A 27,998-nucleotide genomic window follows, 5' to 3' on the forward strand; every position below is an offset into this window, starting at 1 on the left:
CGAGGCTAAAGAACTGCACAGGGAAATCAACTTAAACTCACCATCATGGAACTGCAGCTGAGCTGCTTTTTAACTGTATTCAAAACGTTAAAAGAAGGCAATACTGTTCATGACTTCAAAGTACAATTGAGAGGAGTGAGGTTCTGAGGACAACTATTGGGACAGCAAAGAAAGTGATCTTTGGGTTTTATGGCCTTAAGCAGTGAAGATCTCACATGGCCCTGCTGCATAAGTTTAGAAAGCCAGAACAGAACCTACCACTTTCCAGGACCACCAGTTTGGACTGAAGTGTCGCTCAGACTAGAGGGTTCCCTGTCAGCTAAACAATATTTTTTCTGCAAGTTTGAATCAGATATTTCTGAAAAATTAGAATTGTGAACCATTTGAATTTTAGGTACATCTGCTCATTATTTGCATTTTAGGCCATCCAACATACCAACTAAATTTGCGTAAAATGGCAGCTATTTGTGAACTTGCTAATATGAAAGGTTTTGGCATAAATTATATTCATTCTTTTACTCAATAACTTGCACTCATTATCAGTTTTGGGGATGAGTTGGTGAAAAGATTGTTCTGAAAGTGCAGTGATACCATACTGCATCAAGGAGTCTTTGCATGATTTCTGTAGTGAAGTGGTCATCACGTTTGCATTATATGTAAAAGGTCCTTGAATTGAAGCTGAGCAGAAACAGTAGTTGGTTCTTTGGTTTCTGTCTCTTGTATTTGAAGTAGACATCAGGGAATCGAATGGCCTTCTTGCAGCAGAGTGAAAAGATTTTTTGAACTCCCTAGTTACTCCGATTGAGTTCTTCAATTCCTGTACTCCAAACTCTGGCACTATAACTCATTTGAAATCCCCAACGTCTTCTTCTGCAACTTGGTTCCACATTGTGCAAAATTAAAATTTCAAGATCAGAAGATTACTATCATCTTAGTATGGACATAAAGAGTAGTTTCTCTGTTGGGTCTCTATTTGCAAACTGAGAAAGTCAATATATGCAGCACACTTGTGCTCCGGTGATGCAAGGACTGTGCTTTAGGAGCTGTGCTTAAGGCTGATTTCAATTGTCACAGGCATGATGTAAAACTCATTGTAGCATGATGGGTGTGCTAATCCATGTATTTCAAACAAAAGTAAACAAAACAGAAACACCACGAGTGCATCTGTATTTGATCTACTAACAGAGATAAGTTATGCTACTTAGCTAATTCTTAAAAGTAAATTCTTTCTAGTCTCCTGACAATTAAAATCCATGCAAAGCAATGTTTATGATGCAGAATCTGTGCAATAGGGACTGCTTTCCATGCCAATGAAACAGCTTCCAGTGATCAGGTAAAGTTCTTCATATTATTCCTAGAGAGTAACATTCTGTCTCTCAAAGGCAAGGAAACAAGTAAACATTGGTTGCTGGGATTGAATTTTGCATCCTAATAGGGTGAAGACAATTCAAGCCAGTTTCTTAAACATTACTACAGGAAGCATAAACTTTGGTGAGTGTGTTCTCATTTTGTTTCCTAACAGAGGTTATGCTAATTAGCTGAATTTCAAAAGTTAATTTCATCAATTCTATGGCAAAGAAAAAATGCTTGCAAGGCAATGTCAAGCATACAGAATTTGCGCAATAGGTTATGCTCTATATGCCAATGAGAGAACTACAGAGATAAAGTAAAACACTTCATATTATGCCTAGGTAGCAACAGTCTGTTCCTCAAATGGTAAGAAACAAGAGAACTTTGGTGGGGTTGTGAGAATTTTCATCCTAATGATTGAGAAGTCAGACTCCTTAGCCAGATTTAAAGCTATGATTTTCAAGTGCCAAAAATGAGCAAAAGCTGGAGAGTGAGCCCAAAGAATCTTTTAGCAGTGGTTTCTGTAGTGTAGTGGTCATCACATTCGCCTAACCAGCGAAAGGTCTTCAGTTCGAAACTGGGCAGAAACATCCCTCTTGATAACACACTAGTGGGGCAATTGTTGTTTGTGAACAGTGTATGAAGTGGGTGTCTCTTTTTGCAGTTTGCTCTTTAGGTCCTGAGACTGAGACACCAAGCTCCTTGTCTAATCGCAGCATCATTTTATCATAAATCCTGTTAACTACCAGACCTTTTGGGGGGATAATTATTGATTGATTTAGATGTTGAACTCTCTTGATTTTTCTAGAGTAGTGGTCAATGCATTTGCTTTCCAGTTCACAGGTCCCAGCTTATATACTGTGCAGAAGCATTTCTCATCCAGTTTTGCTGTTTGAAATAGTTGGAACAAAGGGAAGCATGGGCAGGCGAGGCTAAAGAACTGCACAGGGAAATCAACTTAAACTCACCATCATGGAACTGCAGCTGAGCTGCTTTTTAACTGTATTCAAAACGTTAAAAGAAGGCAATACTGTTCATGACTTCAAAGTACAATTGAGAGGAGTGAGGTTCTGAGGACAACTATTGGGACAGCAAAGAAAGAGATCTTTGGGTTTTATGGCCTTAAGCAGTGAAGATCTCACATGGCCCTGCTGCATAAGTTTAGAAAGCCAGAACAGAACCTACCACTTTCCAGGACCACCAGTTTGGACTGAAGTGTCGCTCAGACTAGAGGGTTCCCTGTCAGCTAAACAATATTTTTTCTGCAAGTTTGAATCAGATATTTCTGAAAAATTAGAATTGTGAACCATTTGAATTTTAGGTACATCTGCTCATTATTTGCATTTTAGGCCATCCAACATACCAACTAAATTTGCGTAAAATGGCAGCTATTTGTGAACTTGCTAATATGAAAGGTTTTGGCATAAATTATATTCATTCTTTTACTCAATAACTTGCACTCATTATCAGTTTTGGGGATGAGTTGGTGAAAAGATTGTTCTAAAAGTGCAGTGATACCATACTGCATCAAGGAGTCTTTGCATGATTTCTGTAGTGAAGTGGTCATCACGTTTGCATTATATGTAAAAGGTCCTTGAATTGAAGCTGAGCAGAAACAGTAGTTGGTTCTTTGGTTTCTGTCTCTTGTATTTGAAGTAGACATCAGGGAATCGAATGGCCTTCTTGCAGCAGAGTGAAAAGATTTTTTGAACTCCCTAGTTACTCCGATTGAGTTCTCCAATTCCTGTACTCCAAACTCTGGCACTATAACTCATTTGAAATCCCCAACGTCTTCTTCTGCAACTTGGTTCCACATTGTGCAAAATTAAAATTTCAAGATCAGAAGATTACTATCATCTTAGTATGGACATAAAGAGTAGTTTCTCTGTTGGGTCTCTATTTGCAAACTGAGAAAGTCAATATATGCAGCACACTTGTGCTCCGGTGATGCAAGGACTGTGCTTTAGGAGCTGTGCTTAAGGCTGATTTCAATTGTCACAGGCATGATGTAAAACTCATTGTAGCATGATGGGTGTGCTAATCCATGTATTTCAAACAAAAGTAAACAAAACAGAAACACCACGAGTGCATCTGTATTTGATCTACTAACAAAGATAAGTTATGCTACTTAGCTAATTCTTAAAAGTAAATTACTTCTAGTCTCCTGACAATTAAAATCCATGCAAAGCAATGATTATGATGCAGAATCTGTGCACTAGGGATTGCTTTCCATGCCAATGAAACAGCTTCCAGTGATCAGGTAAAGTTCTTCATATTATTCCTAGAGAGTAACATTCTGTCTCTCAAAGGCAATGAAACAAGTAAACATTGGTTGCTGGGATTGAATTTTGCATCCTAATGGGGTGAAGACAATTCAAGCCAGTTTCTTAAACATTACTACAGGAAGCATAAACTTTGGTGAGTGTGTTCTCATTTTGTTTCCTAACAGAGGTTATGCTAATTAGCTGAATTTCAAAAGTTAATTTCATCAATTCTATGGCAAAGAAAAAATCCTTGCAAGGCAATGTCAAGCATACAGAATTTGCGCAATAGGTTATGCTCTATATGCCAATGAGAGAACTACAGAGATAAAGTAAAACTCTTCATATTATGCCTAGTTAGCAACAGTCTGTTCCTCAAATGGTAAGAAACAAGAGAACTTTGGTGGGGTTGTGAGAATTTTCATCCTAATGATTGAGAAGTCAGACTCCTTAGCCAGATTTAAAGCTATGATTTTCAAGTGCCAAAAATGAGCAAAAGCTGGAGAGTGAGCCCAAAGAATCTTTTAGCAGTGGTTTCTGTAGTGTAGTGGTCATCACATTCGCTTAACACGCGAAAGGTCCTCAGTTCGAAACTGGGCAGAAACATCCCTCTTGATAGCACACTAGTGGGGCAATTGTTTTTTGTAAACAGTGTATGAAGTGGGTGTCTCTTTTTGCAGTTTGCTCTTTAGGTCCTGAGACTGAGACACCAAGCTCCTTGTCTAATCGCAGCATCATTTTGTCATAAATCCTGTTAACTACTAGACCTTTTGGGGGGATAATTATTGTTTGATATAGATGTTGAACTCTCTTGATTTTTCTAGAGTAGTGGTCAATGCATTTGCTTTCCAGTTCACAGGTCCCAGCTTATATACTGTGCAGAAGCATTTCTCATCCATTTTTGCTGTTTGAAATAGTTGGAACAAAGGGAAGCATGGGCAGGCGAGGCTAAAGAACTGCACAGGGAAATCAACTTAAACTCACCATCATGGAACTGCAGCTGAGCTGCTTTTTAACTGTATTCAAAACGTTAAAAGAAGGCAATACTGTTCATGACTTCAAAGTACAATTGAGAGGAGTGAGGTTCTGAGGACAACTATTGGGACAGCAAAGAAAGAGATCTTTGGGTTTTATGGCCTTAAGCAGTGAAGATCTCACATGGCCCTGCTGCATAAGTTTAGAAAGCCAGAACAGAACCTACCACTTTCCAGGACCACCAGTTTGGACTGAAGTGTCGCTCAGACTAGAGGGTTCCCTGTCAGCTAAACAATATTTTTTCTGCAAGTTTGAATCAGATATTTCTGAAAAATTAGAATTGTGAACCATTTGAATTTTAGGTACATCTGCTCATTATTTGCATTTTAGGCCATCCAACATACCAACTAAATTTGCGTAAAATGGCAGCTATTTGTGAACTTGCTAATATGAAAGGTTTTGGCATAAATTATATTCATTCTTTTACTCAATAACTTGCACTCATTATCAGTTTTGGGGATGAGTTGGTGAAAAGATTGTTCTAAAAGTGCAGTGATACCATACTGCATCAAGGAGTCTTTGCATGATTTCTGTAGTGAAGTGGTCATCACGTTTGCATTATATGTAAAAGGTCCTTGAATTGAAGCTGAGCAGAAACAGTAGTTGGTTCTTTGGTTTCTGTCTCTTGTATTTGAAGTAGACATCAGGGAATCGAATGGCCTTCTTGCAGCAGAGTGAAAAGATTTTTTGAACTCCCTAGTTACTCCGATTGAGTTCTCCAATTCCTGTACTCCAAACTCTGGCACTATAACTCATTTGAAATCCCCAACGTCTTCTTCTGCAACTTGGTTCCACATTGTGCAAAATTAAAATTTCAAGATCAGAAGATTACTATCATCTTAGTATGGACATAAAGAGTAGTTTCTCTGTTGGGTCTCTATTTGCAAACTGAGAAAGTCAATATATGCAGCACACTTGTGCTCCGGTGATGCAAGGACTGTGCTTTAGGAGCTGTGCTTAAGGCTGATTTCAATTGTCACAGGCATGATGTAAAACTCATTGTAGCATGATGGGTGTGCTAATCCATGTATTTCAAACAAAAGTAAACAAAACAGAAACACCACGAGTGCATCTGTATTTGATCTACTAACAGAGATAAGTTATGCTACTTAGCTAATTCTTAAAAGTAAATTACTTCTAGTCTCCTGACAATTAAAATCCATGCAAAGCAATGATTATGATGCAGAATCTGTGCACTAGGGACTGCTTTCCATGCCAATGAAACAGCTTCCAGTGATCAGGTAAAGTTCTTCATATTATTCCTAGAGAGTAACATTCTGTCTCTCAAAGGCAATGAAACAAGTAAACATTGGTTGCTGGGATTGAATTTTGCATACTAATGGGGTGAAGACAATTCAAGCCAGTTTCTTAAACATTACTACAGGAAGCATAAACTTTGTTGAGTGTGTTCTCATTTTGTTTCCTAACAGAGGTTATGCTAATTAGCTGAATTTCAAAAGTTAATTTCATCAATTCTATGGCAAAGAAAAAATGCTTGCAAGGCAATGTCAAGCATACAGAATTTGCGCAATAGGTTATGCTCTATATGCCAATGAGAGAACTACAGAGATAAAGTAAAACTCTTCATATTATGCCTAGTTAGCAACAGTCTGTTCCTCAAATGGTAAGAAACAAGAGAACTTTGGTGGGGTTGTGAGAATTTTCATCCTAATGATTGAGAAGTCAGACTCCTTAGCCAGATTTAAAGCTATGATTTTCAAGTGCCAAAAATGAGCAAAAGCTGGAGAGTGAGCCCAAAGAATCTTTTAGCAGTGGTTTCTGTAGTGTAGTGGTCATCACATTTGCCTAACACGCGAAAGGTCCTCAGTTTGAAACTGGGCAGAAACATCCCTCTTGATAGCACACTAGTGGGGCAAGTGTTTTTTGTAAACAGTGTATGAAGTGGGTGTCTCTTTTTGCAGTTTGCTCTTTAGGTCCTGAGACTGAGACACCAAGCTCCTTGTCTAATCGCAGCATCATTTTATCATAAATCCTGTTAACTACCAGACCTTTTGGGGGGATAATTATTGATTGATTTAGATGTTGAACTCTCTTGATTTTTCTAGAGTAGTGGTCAATGCATTTGCTTTCCAGTTCACAGGTCCCAGCTTATATACTGTGCAGAAGCATTTCTCATCCAGTTTTGCTGTTTGAAATAGTTGGAACAAAGGGAAGCATGGGCAGGCGAGGCTAAAGAACTGCACAGGGAAATCAACTTAAACTCACCATCATGGAACTGCAGCTGAGCTGCTTTTTAACTGTATTCAAAACGTTAAAAGAAGGCAATACTGTTCATGACTTCAAAGTACAATTGAGAGGAGTGAGGTTCTGAGGACAACTATTGGGACAGCAAAGAAAGTGATCTTTGGGTTTTATGGCCTTAAGCAGTGAAGATCTCACATGGCCCTGCTGCATAAGTTTAGAAAGCCAGAACAGAACCTACCACTTTCCAGGACCACCAGTTTGGACTGAAGTGTCGCTCAGACTAGAGGGTTCCCTGTCAGCTAAACAATATTTTTTCTGCAAGTTTGAATCAGATATTTCTGAAAAATTAGAATTGTGAACCATTTGAATTTTAGGTACATCTGCTCATTATTTGCATTTTAGGCCATCCAACATACCAACTAAATTTGCGTAAAATGGCAGCTATTTGTGAACTTGCTAATATGAAAGGTTTTGGCATAAATTATATTCATTCTTTTACTCAATAACTTGCACTCATTATCAGTTTTGGGGATGAGTTGGTGAAAAGATTGTTCTGAAAGTGCAGTGATACCATACTGCATCAAGGAGTCTTTGCATGATTTCTGTAGTGAAGTGGTCATCACGTTTGCATTATATGTAAAAGGTCCTTGAATTGAAGCTGAGCAGAAACAGTAGTTGGTTCTTTGGTTTCTGTCTCTTGTATTTGAAGTAGACATCAGGGAATCGAATGGCCTTCTTGCAGCAGAGTGAAAAGATTTTTTGAACTCCCTAGTTACTCCGATTGAGTTCTCCAATTCCTGTACTCCAAACTCTGGCACTATAACTCATTTGAAATCCCCAACGTCTTCTTCTGCAACTTGGTTCCACATTGTGCAAAATTAAAATTTCAAGATCAGAAGATTACTATCATCTTAGTATGGACATAAAGAGTAGTTTCTCTGTTGGGTCTCTATTTGCAAACTGAGAAAGTCAATATATGCAGCACACTTGTGCTCCGGTGATGCAAGGACTGTGCTTTAGGAGCTGTGCTTAAGGCTGATTTCAATTGTCACAGGCATGATGTAAAACTCATTGTAGCATGATGGGTGTGCTAATCCATGTATTTCAAACAAAAGTAAACAAAACAGAAACACCACGAGTGCATCTGTATTTGATCTACTAACAGAGATAAGTTATGCTACTTAGCTAATTCTTAAAAGTAAATTACTTCTAGTCTCCTGACAATTAAAATCCATGCAAAGCAATGTTTATGATGCAGAATCTGTGCAATAGGGACTGCTTTCCATGCCAATGAAACAGCTTCCAGTGATCAGGTAAAGTTCTTCATATTATTCCTAGAGAGTAACATTCTGTCTCTCAAAGGCAAGGAAACAAGTAAACATTGGTTGCTGGGATTGAATTTTGCATCCTAATAGGGTGAAGACAATTCAAGCCAGTTTCTTAAACATTACTACAGGAAGCATAAACTTTGGTGAGTGTGTTCTCATTTTGTTTCCTAACAGAGGTTATGCTAATTAGCTGAATTTCAAAAGTTAATTTCATCAATTCTATGGCAAAGAAAAAATGCTTGCAAGGCAATGTCAAGCATACAGAATTTGCGCAATAGGTTATGCTCTATATGCCAATGAGAGAACTACAGAGATAAAGTAAAACTCTTCATATTATGCCTAGTTAGCTTTGTAGTTTAACAGAGTAGTTATTTGTCTAATGTGCTGTGGCTTACCAGAGTGACTTTTGAACACATTCACTTATGAGTTTTGCAGCATGTGGTTCTATTCTAGATGTTGAGCGCTGCATCGTGTATGTGTGTGTGCGCGCGTGTGTGCTAATTTCTGCTTGTTAATGACTTTATGATCACCTGCTCTATACTTTACTCTACTGGGTCTTTTGGGGCAGATCAGTGCACTCTAACTTCTGAATCAAACAAAGTAGGAAAGAGCCAGAAAAGTTACAAGACTAGAGGTTCAGGAGAAGTGAAGTCCCACCAAATGATGGTCCTTACAGGTTCATGTGAGACGGTTTTAGCCAATCAAATTTTGTCATTTTATTAGACTAAATAAACATGCACAGAAGTAACTCAAACTTGCAGAAGTGTGTCTCTGTGACATGTACCATGTAAAATAGAGTGAACAAACAGTCTATAAAAAATCACGAGGAAGACATGAGCTCTCCTGACTGATAAATGACATATGTGACATTTTGTGGGTTTCACAAGTAGAGTTGGGTATCGTTTGGGTTTTTCAGATGCCGGTACTAAAATGATACTTTTAACAACTGTGCTGGTGCCTAAATGGTGCCTGAGTCTGTACTAGGAAAGGGAGGTCTACGACATTAAAGAATGTTTTTTTTTTTTTTTTTTTTATTTACTACCTACTAGTTACCGGTAGTCATCTGCTGGCCTTTAACTAGTGATGACCATGAGTCATGGAGTAACGCTTCTGTTACCTGTAGTGTCTGTTTCAGAGCATCAGAGGGGAAATATTTTAATAGACAGCTCAGGCATTTAAAGGAGTATTTAGTTGTGTGTGTGTGCTTGGTGATAACTTTATTATGATCACCTGCTCTATGGCAGTACCTTTTATGCCTTTTTTAGGCAGCTCACTGCACTCAGAAGTAACTCCTGAATCAACCGAAGTAGTAGAAAAGAGCCAGAAAGGTTACAAGACGAGAGGGACAGGAGATAAACGTCCTAACAGGTCATATCAGATTCATGTCAGATGGTTTTAGTTATCAAAAAGATGTAATTTTATTAGAATCCTCGAACATCATGCACTGAAGTAACTCAAACATGCAGAGACATGGCACTGTGACATATACCATAGAAAATAATGGGAAAAAACAGTCTATAAAAGTCTATAAAATGATTCACGAGGAGGACATGAAATCTGCTGACTGATAACCGGCAACAGCAACCCAATCTAACCTTTGTAAATACATGCCCACAGATGACTCTCAACCAGCTCAAACAGCATCCAGGTCTTAATAAAGGTCTCACAGACTTTTCAATGTGCAGTATGACTCACTGTGAACTAGAAAAGTGAATAAACTCGTCACCACAATCTGGATGAGGTTTGAGCAGGTTGAGAAAGGTTTGTGGACATGTAGCGAGCTAACTTATGTTTGAACACTATGTACTAAAGTTATTCTTGGGTTGCTGTTGACCTCCAGTGTCCAACATAATACAATGGCTATTGGCTGCTGTTGCTGTTGGCTTTCAAGTTTCAAGTTTGATTTATTCGTCACATACATAGCCATACACAGCAAAACTCGCAGTGAAATGGTGGAGAGTGCTCTGTCCAAACTGAGGAAAAGAAAACAGGGGTGCATAGAGAAATATAGATATTCTCTATATGTGAAATATATATATGCAAAGAGAAATATATATATTCTATGTATGTACAAAATATATTAACAATGTATGTACAATATATGTATATTATGATTATATACACAATGTATATGGTTGTGTGTATATATGTACACAATCTACAGAATGTACAGATCCATTTTGTATAATAACATATCTACAGTTGTTGTGTAACAAGGTAATTGAATATAAATATATAAATATATATATATATACACACACACACACAGATATACAGTTATGTTACATGGTGGTGGTGGTCCCCACAGTATCAGTTTCCCTGATTCAGGGCCCGAATGGCCTGTGGGAAGAAGCTCCTCTTCAGCCTCTCTGTCTTGGTCTTCAGGGAGCGAAAGCGCCTCCCTGACCTCAACAGAGAGCAGAGTCTATTGTTGGGATGGGTGGGGTCCTTCACAATTTTCCTGGCCTTGGTCTGGCACCGCTTGTAGTAGATGGTCTGCAGGACAGGAAGTTCCGTGTGAGTGATGCGCTCTGCTGAACGCACTACCCTTTGGAGTGCTTGTCTGTCCTGCTTGGTGCTATTCCCAAACCAGACTGTGATGTTCCCCGTGAGGATGCTCTCGATAGTCCAGGTGTAGAAGTTCCGCAGTACTTTGGAGGGCAGTCTGAAGTCTCTTGGGCGTCTGAGGTGGTAAAGATGCTGGTGAGCCTTCATTGCCAGGGAGTTGGTATGGCGGGACCAGGACAGGTCCTGCGAGATGTGAACACCAAGGTACCTGAAACTATCTACTCTCTCCACCGTGGTTCCACTGATCCTCACAGGTTGGTAGTGCCGCTCCTGCTTCTTGCTGCAATCCACGATCAGCTCCTTTGTCTTACTGATGTTTAGGAGGAGATTATTTTCCTGGCACCAGTTTTCCAGGTGTTTAATCTCCTCCAGGTAGGCCCTCTCGTCGTTGTCCGAGATCAGACCCATGACAACGGTGTCGTCAGCAAACTTGCCAATGATAGTGGAGCTGGAAGTGGCTGTGCAGTCGTAGGTGTACAGTGAGTAGAGCAGGGGGCTTAGGACACAACCCTGAGGAGCTCCAGTGCTGAGGGTGAGGGTGGATGAGGCGCAGTTGCCCACCCGTACTGATTGTGATCTGTCTGTTAGGAAGTTGGAGATCCATTCGCACAGGGATGTATGTAGTCCTAGATCCCCCAACTTAACACCATCATCCCCTCCCTACTCACTATTAAATGCTGAACTGTAGTCGACAAATAGCATTTTAACAATTTCCCCTCCCTTCGTCCAGGTGAGTCAGTGTAGTGTGGAGCAGATGTGCAATTGCATCGTCAGTGGAGCAGTTGTGGCGGTATGCAAACTGCAGTGGGTCCATGGAGGCTGGCAGTGAAGATGTGATGAAGTCTCTGACTAGCTTTTCAAAACACTTCATCACGACTGATGTGAGGGCGACAGGGCGGTAGTCATTGAGGTCGGAGGGTCGAGGTTTCTTCGGGATGATGGTGGACCGCTTGAAGCTGTTTCAGAGTTTGTTAGCAACATTAACAGCTTTTGTTCTAAACTAAAGGAGCAAAGCATGTCTCGGCCATCCGGGGTAAAGGAAAATAATGTAGTTTTGTTTGCCGGCCATTCCCTTTATGTAACACCGACATGAGGCAAGAAGCCTTTGGACTATATTCAAAATAGCTTACTACATACTATATGCTGCATACGGGACTCATTATATACCGTATACTGTTTACTGTTCCCTGTAGTAGTATGCATAATATCCAGTGTAAAAAACACAAACCATACTAAGGGCTCACGCGAACATATGAAATTCCACCCACTTCTGATTTACCTCCACCATTGCATGACGAGATGCAGTTCACCATAGGGACAGGCCTGGTCACGTACTGGATTATTTGGCCGGAGCAGTACGTCATTTGGGTGTCTTTCGTGTACTGGAAAAATTCATTTTGGTCAGACTAGTTTTCAAGCTCTCTTCAGTAAGCACTCATTAATTAAAGAAAAATTAATCAACACGCATTTATTATTTGTATTAAAAAGGGCAGGTGATGTATGTATGTATGTATGTATGTATGTGGTTACTCTCCTCTGCCACTCTATAAGGATCACCTTTACACTACATCCGGTTATCTTCTAGCTGCATTATATACCTGTGTGCAGTTCCACAGGCTTGTGTATAAACTGCAGACACACTGCTTTTCTTGTTACACACTCATACATGCCCTAAAGACACTACCACTGCAGAGACACTTGTTTCTTGACAGTGGTCCACCATCCAGGTTGGATCCACTCAGCAGTGCTCCAGTGGTCACCCAATAAACAGTGGTGCACACCTGTAAGATAGGTGCACATATTAAATTACAGACTGCAGTTGATTTCTTTGTCTTTATTAAAGTGGCCAGTGTGTTTAAATGTTTGTGAATGTATAAAACAGATTACACACGTGCTTGCATAAATTAAGTTATGGATTAAATGTATATTACAAGTCTCTAGTCAACACTTGTATTAATCCACACTACAGTGCGTGCATTATTCTGTACGTGTGTGTTAATATTTTGTAATTGTGATATTTTCTGCAGGATGATGTGTATTCTACTGTAGCCCATATTAACACCACTGGACCACCCACAGCAATGGATAATACAGAATACACGTGTCAAACTAAATTAACAAACCTAAACATACACATGAGCGTAAATGTATGTATGTATGTATACACAAACAAACAAACAAAAACACACACACACACACTTACACTTTTCTTGTATGGGAGCCAAAGAACTGTAGTTATGTTCTTTTGTCTTGGTTTCAGTGCTGACTTTGTATAATTTGCTGTATCTATTGGTAATTGCTAATTAACTGCTAATTAGTTACTTCAGGTGTGACTTCAGACTGGCATAAATTAGGAATTGTAGGGGGAGGACTAACAGTGACAGGGGCAGGACTAAGACTGATAACATTACAGTGTATTCACTCCAAGAACCAGAGTACTTGGGTTTTATTCCTCTTGGGTTCATTTTCCACTTGGGAAAGGAGGCTAACTGCTAAATCTAAATGTTAAATGCTGTAAATATCAATTTAAATATTCTCAGTCTACAACTATAATTGTGACTCCTACAAGCATCATTTTTGTTCTATACATTTGCAAAAACAATTAGTTTTTTTGTTACATTATGGGTTTTTTTTTTCAGCAGATTGTTTTTTCTGCATTTTATTTGTGTATCTGTTGAAGCATTTTTTTTGTACAGTATATTTAATCTTTAAATAGTAGCACGTTTTTCTGTTAATCAGGTAATTTTAGACTCAAATGCCGTTGGCTTTACGCATCACTTCCACTGTGATTCTATTGCTGTTTCATAAATAAAGAGCCAAAGCAGGACAGAGAGTTGTGGTTTCTGTTTACACCCACTGATAACCACATACATCATGAAGGTGTGTGGTGAAGTTTGACAGCAGAATGTGTGTAGAGTGCAGTTCACTGACAGCAGTTGGATGCCACTGTCTGTTTCTTTCTCTTTAGGACCTTAAAGTGGAAACCATTCTGAGCTGTGGTTTGGTTCACATGTACACATTACTGGTGTACAAATTCACCAATGCATTGGACCAGGAGTGCATTGGACCTCCTTGATCAGGAGGGTTGAACACCAAAGTAGAGCAGATGGTTCTGCAGAATTGTACACAGTGTGAAACCAGATCAGTGAATGGAAACAGTCTCACTCAGACTCAAGAAAAAACACCAAATATGAAAATCACCTTTTATCCCAAACAGGTGACTCTGGTCCAGTTCTTGGTGTGAAAGGGTTCATAGTTAGACTGGCCACAGGAGATGATGCTTAGGGCAGAAGAGCTGGCAGGGTTAGACAGTCCCCAGTTACCAAACAGGAAGAGTACAGACCAGCCTATGAGCGCTGTGCCATGTAGGGGCCCCATGAAAACAAATTTTAGAAATATTCTAGTGATGACACTAGAAAGACACTTTCATACATTTATTTTGTATGTGCGTGAGAGTCTGTATGTGAGAGAGAAAGAAGTCGAGGAAAACTTTGTTTTGCACTTGAAAACACGTCCTGTCTACTGTGTGGACATTAGAGTGGTGAATTTCAGTGTTCTACTGAGAGTTGTAGAGTTCCAGGTCATAGTTGTGTAGTGATTCTCACAGACAGACTGTAGTCTGGGCTGCAGTTTTCAGTGTTCAGTACACTGTAGTTTTGTAGAGTGTATAAGATGTGTAGCAGCATTACTGCTGTAGCTCTGTGTAGTGTGTTGTGGAACTCAGTAAGAATGCAGGTGTGTTTTTATATGCTTCTTGTGCTCCATATTACTGAAGGTGAGTGTTTAATTTTCTCTGCTATTGTAAGTACTTGGTTATATAGATACACTGCATGCATGTATACGCAGGAGTGTAGGGCACTAACATAGACTGATTTACAGCTTATTTCATTACCTTGATGTAATCCAAACTGGGTGAGTTGCTCATCAAACCTGCCCCACAACATATTCTATGGAGGTTTGTGAGATCATGTGATCTTAGAATACACATTCATCCTGAATCTGATGAGTTCTCAGGCAGACATTAGAAGTAGTGAAGGCTGGTTCATATTAAACTGACTCATCTGTTGATTTGTTGCTTTGTTGCAAAGACAGAAATGACTAAAGGCGTATATAAAAATCACTGATTACAAGACAAATATAATTTGACATAATCTATAATCAATATAATCAGACATTTAAATCTTATAACTTGATTGTCATGCATCCATCATACCAACATCGATTGGGAAATCTCTCAGTGATTTCCAGTACCATCATCAATTGGCTCAAGACAAATTCCAAATAACCATCCTGGTAGTTGACTAGACCTAGCAGTTAAGTATGTCATATATAATTGACATAATTAAGTACATGTACACGAGCAACTATGTTTAATAGCGAAAGCCTTTAAAAAGTGTGTTTCTACAGGCTGCATGCTGGTAGGGAATCAGAGGACAGACCTGATGAATCCAGCTCTATGGATTTTGTAGGTATGCTTTAGCAAACTCTTAGTTGTCTGAGTTACTTGTACTACTTGTACTTGTTCTGCTAAGTCTTATTTGTTGTTGTGCTGTCATCTGTGCACATTACCAGTAACGTTTAGTTCAGTGATGGTCAAATACTCCTTTAATTGTAACACATATCTTGTGCAGTTCAAGTAAGAATTTCTCAGGTTTTTAAAAAAACATGCACTGGAAATCGACACCTAGGCAGGTTTAATCTTATCTTTCACGATCACCTCCTCCCTGGAGGAACCCACAGCTGGTAGAAGAATGATTTACAGTCCTGAATAACAATTGATGAATAACAATATCTCTGCAAGAGACCACAGATGACCAGAGCAGTTGGGGCAGACAAGAACAAGACTTAATAGATGAGAGTTTGGCCTACACAAATGAATGTTATGATTATCTCTGTCGAAATGACATATGTCATGACAAATGACGTTGTAACTCAGTCTCTCTGTGTATACATGTCTCAGCTACCTGTATGAGGGCATTATGCAATTTGTAGTTCATGAAGCATTTATGTACAAAGTCTTTTTTTTTTTTTTTTTTTTTTGCTTAATCACGTAGCTGGTTGGGTTGAGGCTTTAAATTAGAATTTTCTGGAATGTCTATGGAAGTACTGACCAATCTGCTTGCAGAGCCAAGACTGCTGAATAAGGGTGTGGTCCCTGATCTCCCCCTGTCATATGCTACCTGCTAAAGTATCTTATTTAGGCTAAATTTAAATGCACTAACTCTGCTGTATAAAGCGTTCGTCATACCGAACACGAGTAAAATCTGCCTGGTGAAAAACCTCATTCACTTGAATGGGCAAGAATGTGAAAAATATGGAAACTTGCTTCTGGTAGTGAGTAATTTCATGTCACTGCCACTGATCTACAATATATAGATCTATATAACAGATCAGTGTTCTCTCCAAGTTCATGGAGTTTAATTTAATCCCGTCAATTAACACAGTTTGGAAGTGAGAACTAACGGGGCTGTGAACGGCACGACTGCCACAGAGCAAGCAGCAGGACACAAATATTTATTAGACACACTACGATGAACACAGTAGCACTCACGTGGAACAAGCAACGACAAACAGGAACATAACGTGCCTCACAAACAGAACCAAAGACCGACAAAGGCACACTCCAACAGGGATTTAAATACAAAATCTGCTGCCCATCCAGCACAAGACAGGCTAGGAGCTGCCAACAAGGGAGGTCTCTCAGTACATGACGGGGAAAGACAAAGTCTGTGCCTCTCCTGGGGCAGTCCGGTGATGCTCCATGGCAGGCCCATTGTTTCGTGTCCGAAAGCGCGGCTGCGGCGTTCCTCCTTGGTGGGACCCAGCCAGGGCAAACATTGCACCCACATGCACCGTGGGTGCACACAAAGACGAGTCGATGTGCCTGCAGACAAACACAAAAGGCGCCTTGACGTAGCCTGCTGGAAGGGCAGGCGCTGGAGGGGCATGTCCACCCTGAGTCCGGACGTGCTACGGCCCAAATGTCACCAGCCACCCAGGGAGAGCCCATCCTAGAGGTGGAGTCCTTGAGGCAGTCCTCTTCCTGAGCTTTGGGCAAACTAACAGGGGCTTTAAATACATACAAACATAACGACAATAAATCAGGTGCAGGTGTGTACCAACAGGAGAGTGGGTACAAATGTGGCGGGCTGTAGCACGTGAACAGTGGGAAGGGGAGCATTCCGTGACATTCTCTACACTCCAGTGTCAGTGCTAGTTCATTAGACAAATGAAGTCTAAACGTCATTTGTTATATATAAAACGCAAAATGGTATGTTTAATTTTTGTGGTTTGGACGCCCATGTTTAACAATGATCTCAAAGCATATTGTGAATGCCACAGAATAAAATGTGTCTGTTCTGGTCTGAGAGCTCAAGGTGTCTGACGTCTGTTGTGGTTTCATTTCTCAAGGTTTCTCGCAGTGGGCATCTACCAGATTAAAGCCAGAGCCCTTTTTAGACCAGAAGCAGCAACTGTTTCTGCACTGTTGGGGTGAAGCAGTGATCACACACAGTTTTTTTGTTTTGTTTCGAGTCTATTTTTTGCTAGAGATTATGATTTTACCCTTATATAGTGCCTTTCTCAGTACCCAGGAATGCTTTACAATCAACACACTGCACCATGTTTGTATATCCTGTCAACACAATCAGCAGTCAATTGTGCACAGCATACTCTCAACTGGAAATCACAGCCCCCCTGGGGGACTGCATCGTGTGCAGGAAGGGAAGAGAGAAGATAACACCCAAGACAAAGCACCATCCACCACTGAGCATGCAGTCATTAACACCTGGACAATCCAGAGTAACTTGCGTATCTTGAATATGGTTTCACAGAAGCAGTCGTTTGGTCAGTACCACAAAGCATCGTGTCACAGAACAGGAAATGATAGCAAGAGTTCTCAGCAGTCAGAGGATGACGTAGCACCATGTGTGTTTGGGGAAGTCTAAAAAGAACCGCTAATGATAAAATGAAAAGAAGAAATAAGAGCTCTGGACAAGTTCATTTGTTCCCAGTTCCTCTCTGCTGGGTGGACATTAGGGTCTGGTGGACTGAAGTACTGCTGAGAGACTGCTGGAGTCAGTGTGTGTCCACAGCGGTAGTGGGGATCTAGGTGTATAGTGGTCAGTGTATGCTGGAAGGTCAGTGGTGTTTCCATGGTGACAGTGCTGCTGAGTTTGTGTCTCCTCTTCACTGTGCTTCATGTCACTGAAGGTGAGTGTGAAATTCTCTCTTAATGCTGAGTGACATGAAACTACATTTTATATGAAACTGTACATTTATGTGTGAGTCGGTGAGTCTTTCTTGTCTTTCCTCTCAACAGAATTTGATTCATTGTTTGCTTCACAAATAATTATTGGTCACTCCTACATTTTGTGACTTAATTTTAAATACACAATAATGCTTCTAAAGGATTATCCTGATTATCTTAATTTACTGTTATGTGTTTCTGCAGGCTGCACTCTGAACAAAGAGTAGTAGAAGAACATTACATATCCAAACATATGTAGGAGACTCTGTACAGCTGCCCTGTTCCTGCACAGACCCACAAATCAGACCTGAGAGTTTCACCTGGCAGAAACAACAAAACTCCAGTTATACAGAGATCTCTAGTGAGAGTGAACAGTACAGAAACAGAGTTCAGCTGGGTACTGCTCACTCTCCAGGAAATCTCTCTCTACTCATATCACACCTGACTGAAGAGGATGAGGGAGACTACAGGTGTTTTATTAATGGCAGTGAATACACAGACATGCAACTCACTGTTACAGGTAAAAGGCATCACATCTCTATTTCTACTGACTTAACAAAACTCATTTTATACTAAACTGTATGTTGCTTTTTTAAACACGCATTGCAAATGTCTTTGACATCTCCTTGTAGGTCAACACTATTAACATTCTAAAGATCACCATGGAGTTGTATTTCTTAGTCACATGACTATTATGATTACATGATAGTTTATTTGAACTGTGTGTCTATAATGATTTGCTTTGGTTCCTGTGTGTTCCACTGACTGCACATCCACAGCTGGACAGATGAATCTACAGGGTTATGTGGGAGGGTCTGTTCTACTGCCCTGCTCCTGGACTAGACTACACACCAAAGCACACACTCTTAAATGGACCTTCAGAGACAAAGAAATCTACCCCACTGACCAGACTCAGCGTTACACAGGCAGAGTTCAGCGGCTCAGTTATTCTCCAGGAAATCTCTCTACTCATATCACAGCTGACTGAGCAGGATAAAGGAGCATTACCAAAGAAAAAGGAGTGTTGAGAGGGCGAGCAGAAAGGTGACGGTTCTCTCTCTCTCTCTCTCTCTCTCTCTCTCTCTCTCTCTCTCTCTCTCTCTCTCTCTCTCTCTCTCTCTCTCTCTCTCTCTCTCTCCACACTTTCACTACAAACTCTACTCCAGTGACCAAAGTCCACACTACACCAATACCATCAAGCACCTACTGGAACACACAACACAGAGACCCCAGATAAAGGTAAGAGGTTATAGTTCTTTTGTGTTTTGATAAGATGTGAAGATACAATGTGAAAGCTCGGCTGTGTCTTTAGTGAAATAGTAACATTTATTCCCATTTTATTTGTTACACATGCACACATTTTCTCTCTCTCTCTCTCACACACACACACGTTCCCTCCTTATTTATATTTTCCCACTTACAGATTCAGATTCTGCCAGCATGTATCACTTCATCCTCATTCCTGTTCTGCTGCTGCTTTTAGGAATTGGAGTTATCTACTGGAGATACAGAGGTACACACACACACACACGTTGTGCTTACTGTGCCTCATTCTGTCTGGTTTCATTCTGTAGTTCAGAGATGTGGGCAGAGTGAGAGCAGAGACGTGAGGACACAGGTGAGTACACACTCCCCCTTAAGACTGACAGCACGCTGTGTTCGCTCTATTCTAGCTGAACCCATATGGTTCATTAACATGCTTGCACACAAAAGCCACCTCAAAATGCAGGACACAGGCAGGGTAGCATGCTTTTCTCAGCTGTTACATCACTGAACACTGCCCCATTTTAAAGGGTCTTTTCAGCTTTCTTCCTTCATTCTGAAGGTACAAATGGTCTATTCTGTCAGACTTTCAATTTATCACACCCACAGTCCATGTTTACATGTACAGTATAAGGCAGATGTTGTTATCAATATCATCTCACATGTTTATCAGTATGACAGCATGTGTGCTCTCAATCAAACCCATGACTCTCGTGTTACCAGCACCGTGCACTACCTGTCTACCAGGTGAGCAGATAAGCAGGAGATGGATTACTGGATATTGTACAGAGAACTTCACACTGACACCTGTTATAATTGTGAACTTGTATAGAAATATATATATATGTGTGTGTGTGTGTGTGTGAGTATTAATGTTTATATTTTCTCTGCAGGATGATGTAATGTACTCCACTCTAGCGCACAGTAACACAACCAGAACAGCAAAGGTCAAAGACACTGCAGATAAAAGAGAATATACCACCATTAAACTTAACTAATACACACACACACAGTCATTAATTCTACATAGTTTTCCTTTTATATTCATTTAAATTTAAAATAAACAAATAAACAAAAGTTCTGAATTAACTCAGTGTATTTTTTGGTTACTGATAGTTTCCTGGCAATTTTCTTACACACGGCTTCAAAGTGTTTAACGACCAATCCAAGCACACGGTGTAGTTTAGCACAAGAAGAGGCTTCGCACGTGTCTATGATGATGGTGTAGGACACAGCATGGGCTGATGAAGGTAGTGGATGCAGTGTGGCGAGGTGATGTCATTGGTGGGCGGAGTTTGATAAATGCTAATGTATTATCTGCACACTGCTTATGTCTGTTTAAGATGGAGATTATGTAGGTATGGCAGGTGCTGGAGTCTCAGTTAGAAAATCCATAAGTTTATAGCTCATTTATGTACGTTTGTTTTGTGAAATTCATAGAATGGTGAATGATTAGTTTTCTTTGAGCTGTTAGTCACAGTTTCAGTTCCCACTGCTTCAACAAGTGATGGCTGCAGAGCTCCATTTTTTAAGGCCTGCTTTTGTGATGCGAGGAGGTAAAGCAGGATGTGAGGAAGAGTCATGTTACACACAACAAACATTTACTGTGATACACAAAAGACATCTAAGTGGTTAGCAGGCTAAGCGGGTTTAAACATCGACAACACTTATACTCAGACACAAGACTTATATACATGCATACTAATGACACACAATAAGGAGCAGGTGTGAAACACAGGGCGGGCATAGCCATACAGATAAACACACACACACACACACACACACACACACACACACACACACACACACACACACACACACACACACACACACACACACACACACACACACACACACACACATGTTTGGGGGGAGGGGCCATACCATCACAGCTTTCCTAACAAAGGTTCACCAACCCCAGGAAGGAGGCAGGACGCAGGAAGTGTTTATCTGTGCAAACCAAGAATTAGAGTTATAACATTAGTGTAGTTCAAATCACTTGCAGATTTACAATGAATCCACTTACACAAATATGGTAGTCAGAAAATGTAAACTGTGCACAAAAACTGTAAACTGTAAACTTGTACAGCACTTTCTTAAACCCAGTCTATAAAGAGCTTTACAGGGAATAGAATGAATAATAAAGCTTATTACATCCTGAGATCTATCATCTTATTTGCAAAAATTAAAAAGAAAAATAAATTAAAGTTGAACAATTTAAATAATACAATGCAAAATTAAATTAGGAATTAATAATTTAAAGTAAAAGGCAATTTACATGATTAAGTGATTATAAATAGACAGCACATTATAAATAAGAAAAGGGAAGACCTTACACACAAAGCACTTAACGCATTATGAATGTTCAGAACATTTTGCATCCATCAAGTCTTTATGGGCACTTGTAATACCTTATAGCATTATTTTAAAAAGATTTTGTAGTTTAAAGGATTAAAGGGTTAAAGGTTATGATTTGAAGCTTCAGTGTCTCACTCTGTCTGGGTCAGAACTGCTCTTTAAGGATAAATCCTGCATGAGTTCACATGCCAGCGTTTCTCCAGGATCGCTCTGATGTGCTGCACTCATCTGTAATATTAATCTGTTTCAGAAGTGTCAAATTATTGGCATACATCAAGCAGAGAAAACATCTAAGGAGATTGCTGAAACTAGTAGAATCAGATTAAGAACTGGCCAATGCCTTATTAAGTGAAAGGACAGTGGGAAAACATCATCTTCAAAGAAGGAATGTGGTCGGAATGAAATCTTGAATGATCGTCCTCGGCAATCACTTAAACGTGTTGTGAAATCAAATCATAGAAAAACAACAGTAGAACTCAGAGATATATTTAATAGTGAAAGTAGGAGCATTTACACACGCACAATGCGAAGTGAACTCAAGGGATTGGGGCTAAACAGCTGTGTAGCCTTAAGAAAACCACTTGTCAGTGAGGCTAACCTGCAAAAATGGCTTCAGTTTGCTAGGGAGCATAAATATTAGACTCTGGAGCAATGGAAGAAGGTCATTTGGTCTGATGAGTCCAGATTTACCCTGTTCCAGAGTGATGGTTGCATCAGGATAAGAAGAGAGGCGGCTGAAATGATGCATCCATCATGCCTAGTGACTAACGTACAAGCCTGTGGGGGCAGTGCTATGATCTGCGGTTGCTGCAATTGGTCAGGTCTAGGTTCAACAACGTTATGTTCCCAAAGAATGAGGTCAGCTGACTATCTGAATATACTGAATGACCAGGTTATTCCATCAATGGACTTTTTTCTTCCCTGATGGCATGGGCATATTCCAAGATGACAATGCCAGGATTCATCAGGCTCAAATTGTGAAAGACTGGTTCACCAGCATGAGACATCATTTTCACACATGGATTGGCCACCACAGAGTCCAGACCTGAACCCCATTGAGAATTTTTGGGATGTGCTGGAGAAGACTTTGCACAGTGGTCCAAATCTCCCATCATCAATACAAGATCTTTGAGAAAAATTGATGCAACTCTGGACAGAAATAAATGTTGTGACTTGCTTGTGGAAATGATGTCACAGCGAACGCATGCCGTAATCAAAGCTAAAGGTCGCCCAATGAAATATTAGAGTGTGTGACCTTTTTTTTGGTCAGGCAGTGTATTTTCTCAATGATTCTTGAAACTTGGTGCTCAAACAACCAGAGCTGAAATCTAAATGTCTTTATATGCCTCATGTCAGCCACAATTCCAGGGTGTTTATACTCTAATAGAAACACCTAGTATGTCCACAGTTAGAAAGTACAGCCTATCTGTTGCCATGAATATTTTGTGTTAGAGATCCACTATTTTATCACTGGTCAGTTTCTGACCACATGACCCAGGCACCTTGGACTAAATATGGGGAGATTAAAATAAAGCACAAACAGAACGTCATATTTTATTTCTGAGTGTTTCAGGTCTGTGATCTATTAGTGTTGCATCAGTGGGTTCAGATTCATATTTTAGATGACAATAGAATTCCATATTTGTCTAGTTGACTGTATTTTTATTCATAGTACGATAGTTATTGGTACAGACCAGTCACTAAGGGTAGTCAACATTTCATGCATACTATAAATATACAAGAGGTTGGTTTACCTGTTACTTGGAGTTGGACCTCTATAAGATGATGAATGCTGATGCAACACCTGTACTGTCCCCCGTCCTCTTTAGTCAGACCAGATATGAACAGAGAGAAATTTCCTGGAGCAGTAACCAGCTGAATTCTATCAGTGTAACAGTTTGTCTGGTCAGTTGACTAGATGACTTTAAATTCTTTATAAAAAAAACCCCTCCATCTGACAGTCTTTGGCTCGGCCAGCAGTTCAGTTTAAGATCTTCATCAGTTTTATTAAAATATGAATGGATTATAAAAATCTTGTATTTGTATTTGCACATACTCATTCAAGGTTACCGAGCACTAAATTATCCACTAGGTGGTGCTACTGAGAAAGAAATACAGTAGGGATACTGTGACGGTGGCATTTTGCATCAGTAACAATGTGTATCCTTGTTAAACCTTCGCTGATTTATTACTTTTGTTTTTTAATGCCTTATCTTATTTTCACAAAACAGATTAAATGTATTACTGCACAAAATCACACCCCCAATGAGCATTCATCTTTGACTTTTTGATATGAAGCATTATCTAGTGCTCGAGTCACCTGTTCTTGCGCTGCTCTGTCACTGGGTTTTAACATTTTTCCACGACCACAGGATGTGTCTTTCCACATGGTTGTTTAACAAATGAGAAGCTACTCACTGTCACGGAACGCTCGCCTCCCGCCAGGCATGCGGTTTGGCCAGCCACGTGCAGAGGGAAGACTTTCATTTGTGGCCACAATTAAAAGGATTTTTATGGTAGGCTCCACTGTAAGCCTCATTGTCAAGCATCCCAATAATAAGAGTTTTAGGGAGCAGTCCGAGGAAGAGGTTTTCTTGGGTGCACACACGACCCCCGGATGGTAAACTGAAGGTTTTCATACAAACTCTGTCGATGGCGGTGGCGCTTAAAAGAGCCAGTGCGTGACCTAATTTAACAGCTGGTGAAACAGACACTTTTTTTCACAAACAGAGAAGCCATGAGTATTTTTATAACGTAATCGTCGGCTCCTTCTTTCATTAGACAAAACTCATCTTTACTCCTCACCATTTTAATTTTCATATCAACGCCGTTCAGTAAAAGTTTATCCTGAAAAAATATGTCAGAATGAATGTGTCCGATCAAGTCAAAGGTTTTACTTTAGGCGCTGAAAGCGGCTCTGGTCCTTAGTCCAAATTTATGCCCTGTCGGGTCCGTAGCCTCCATATGTCCTTCTATGTCTCTGTAAAACAGCCCGGCAGAAAACTGTTTCCAGAGTGTCCCTGCTATAATTCAAAAGACATTCAATGACGGCTCTGTAGGGGTACGTGTTACTCGCTTGGTTGATGAAACGGTCACCCAACATAACATCCACTTGTGAAAACAGACGCTATAGGATAGTTTACCACGCCGACCTTAGCATCGTTAGCAATGTTACTCCCGTCGAGGTTCGTGATTTTACATCTTAGATGTAAAACGGTGTTATTCAAGCCCTGATAATCATCACCATTGACTGCCACATAAAATTCGATCGGAGAATTGTCGGTAATGGCTGAAAGCAGTGGGATGTCTACGTATGTGTACTTTTCGATACTTGTTTGGGTGTAAGGTAATGTGAAAATGTCTAGTTCCAACTTGGTGCAGACGGTCGACAGACTATGCAGGAAGGCCATAGCGTTAGAATGTGTTCTGTTTTCTTCGTTTGTTAGAGGAAGAGGATGAAGAAAGCTTGTTGCTTCTTCGTCTGTTCTTTTTCACGCAGACCTTACTCTTGGTGATCTTGTTTTTTATTTATTGATATCGCTTATGAGAGATTTGCTAACAGGTACGTAGTGTGGCTTGTCATACATTAAAGTGATTTTTTCATTGTTCTTCGCAGTTATATGTACACATCTCAGCAAAGGAACAAAACTGTCCCCTACTCTCTGATATTCTTTCATATCCGTGTATATGAACATGGTGTAAAACCCCGCGTGAATGTCGGCAGGGAATGGCGCTTCTGGCTCGTCACGTGTGAGAGGTTTATGATCCAGCCCCAGAATGTGTGAATGTGCGAATTTTGTGTTTCACGGGTTGTTAGATCAAGAGATAAACTTTTTATCTCCTTATTCATTTCCTTAACCAGATGTTCTATACTATTATAATACCCATGGTTCAGAAGACATGTAAATACCATGCCATTTTCTCCTTCTGCAGAGTGTTTAACAAAAAAGACACTTTCCATGTCCAGCTCCTTCAGCGAGTACCGTGTGTGGGTATTGTACCTCGGTGAGTGCGACCTCCCATCCACCAACTCTATAGGCTTCAGAAATTTGGTTGTGTAGCACGAAATCTTATTATCGGGGTAAATGTCTTTGGAGGCGTTGCTCAGTATAGTCACGTAGAATCCGCTCTCTTCCATGGTAATTGGATTATAATTTCATTTTGATTTAGCACCCCACCTTTTAACCTTTCACAATGTTAAGGACGTCCTCGGCCGGAATCCAGGAGTTAAATGTATTGGGCCACCCAACCCACCTGATCAAGCACATATTTTATCGGTTCCTAGTTTGTTCAGATATATTTTTTTCTATTTTAAAGGCTTTATCTTTTCCCACTAAAATATTTTGCAGCTCCTATTCATAAAAGGTCCCATCTACATTTTCCCCATCGAAATTCCGTAATTTGATATGGGAGGGTCTCTCCTTAGACATTCAAAAACGGTAAAATATTCAAATATTCATCCGTAAAGTTCCGCTCGTATCCTTTCTCACAATGTCTTTTTAATCGTGAAATTCTGACGGTATCGCCGACTCTAAACTTTAATCTTTTTGTCCCGTCCCGGTAGCAAAGCGATTGACGTTATGTTTTTTCATTAATGTTTTGAAGCTTTTATTAAAAATTATTTCCCTTCATCAGGCTGAAGTTTTTTAGGAACTCTGCCTTCTTTTAGAATCGATACAAAGGCTTTGGTAACCTCGGCACCTGTTTTGTTTTTCATCACGCGTACCCAAGCATACTTGGAAAGTATATCTATACACGTTAGCATAACTTTCATGTTCCCGTTATGTTGGTCATGTCCACCAAATTGGCCTGCCATTGTTCATCTATGTTTTTTACAATGACTCTGTTTCTTTTAAATTTTATACAGATTGGTTTATGTAGTGTGTATGCATCCTGAGCTGCTAACCAGTTTTTTATTTCCTTATCACCAACCCGTTTACCGCTTTCATCCACCACGGACCTTTGCAGACTCTCGACCCCTCCATAGGATCCCGGGTTTGAAGGAGTGTAGTAAATATTTTTCAGCAGATGTTTATAATATATAATAATAACCATTAAAGTATGTCATATGTAATAATTATGTCATACATTATAATAATAGTTAAGCATGTCATATATAATAATAACCATTTGAGATTTACATGTGCAGCCATGTTTAATACTGAAGGCCTTTATCATGTGTGTTTCTGCAGGCTGCATGTTGGTAGAGAAAAAGAAGACAGACTACATCACTGCATACACAGGAGACTCAGTACTGCTGCCCTGCTCCTGTACTGACGGACACACCAAACCTGAGAGTTTCACCTGGAAGAAACACAACACAAACAGAAACTCATGGGATGTGATCTCCAATGAGAGTGAACAGTACAGAAACAGAGTTCAGCTGGGTACTGCTCACTCTCCAGGAAATCTCTCTCTACACATATCACACCTGACTGAGGAGGACGAGGGAGTCTACAGGTGTTATTTTAACCAGTGGAAATATAAAAACATCAAACTCACCATTAAAGGTAAAACACTGTTTTTATCCAAATCCAACTGTAATAATGGTTGTATGAATAAATGTATCTCAATAAATCCAGCTCTAGGGTTTTCTTAGATATACACTAGCAAAGTCTTGGTTGTCTGAGTTACTTGTAGACTTATTGCTAAGTCATGTTTGGTGTTACCAAATGGTAAAAATATCTTGTCCTGTGTAAGTAAGAGTTTCATTACTTTAACACACTTACTCTGTAAATTGTCGCCTAGGCAGGTTTCAGCTCATCATTCTGAAAACTGCACAGTGTGCAGATCATTAATGTAGGTGGACCAGCTGGATCAAAATCACTAATGTGTTCTTATTTTAGATTTTTGATTTGAAAAGTAGGTAATGCTCTGCTATGACAAGTTGCAAATAGACATACACAAAAGTTTGACAGTCAACTCTGATGTCAAGTTGATATATGAAGTGACATATTTAGAGTTTTTGTTAATGTAATTATTTACCCCATCGTACTTACCTACAACCAAGGACAGAGGTGAAGACAAAGGTTTAATGCACATAAAACTTAAAAAAATGATCTGCTTTCAAATTAAGCCTGTAAATACAATTTATATTATGAAGAGCATCCTCTTATGCAAAGCCTAGCATGTGTTATGTTCAAATGTGTAACTAGGTTCCTTAGTTCTAATATATCCTGCTTTCTCACAGCTTTTCCATTCAGTCAGCCTAACTTTGGGTTTAACCTACTAAATGTGTGGTGCAGAGACTGGATACTTTATGTAACCCACCTTTTCTGTCTACATTGCGTTCTGGCAGTGTTAAGATCATGAGGCAAGAGGCAGTATTGGATCTTTTACTGTGATGACACATAAACATGTATCAATCAACTGTGTGTGTGA

General features: G+C 39.8%; 1 non-coding gene across 1 annotated transcript; it reads left to right on the forward strand.

Moving 5' to 3' along the window:
• The first annotated feature begins 4,144 nt into the window (after positions 1-4,144).
• Positions 4,145-4,217, forward strand: trnav-aac (transfer RNA valine (anticodon AAC)). The gene has a single exon. It is a non-coding gene; the product is annotated as a tRNA-Val (tRNA).
• Positions 4,218-27,998: the final 23,781 nt, after the last annotated feature.

Source organism: Electrophorus electricus, chromosome 2 (genome assembly GCF_041902795.1).
Source record: "Electrophorus electricus isolate QZ-2024a chromosome 2, ASM4190279v1, whole genome shotgun sequence".
Lineage (NCBI taxonomy): Eukaryota > Metazoa > Chordata > Actinopteri > Gymnotiformes > Gymnotidae > Electrophorus > Electrophorus electricus.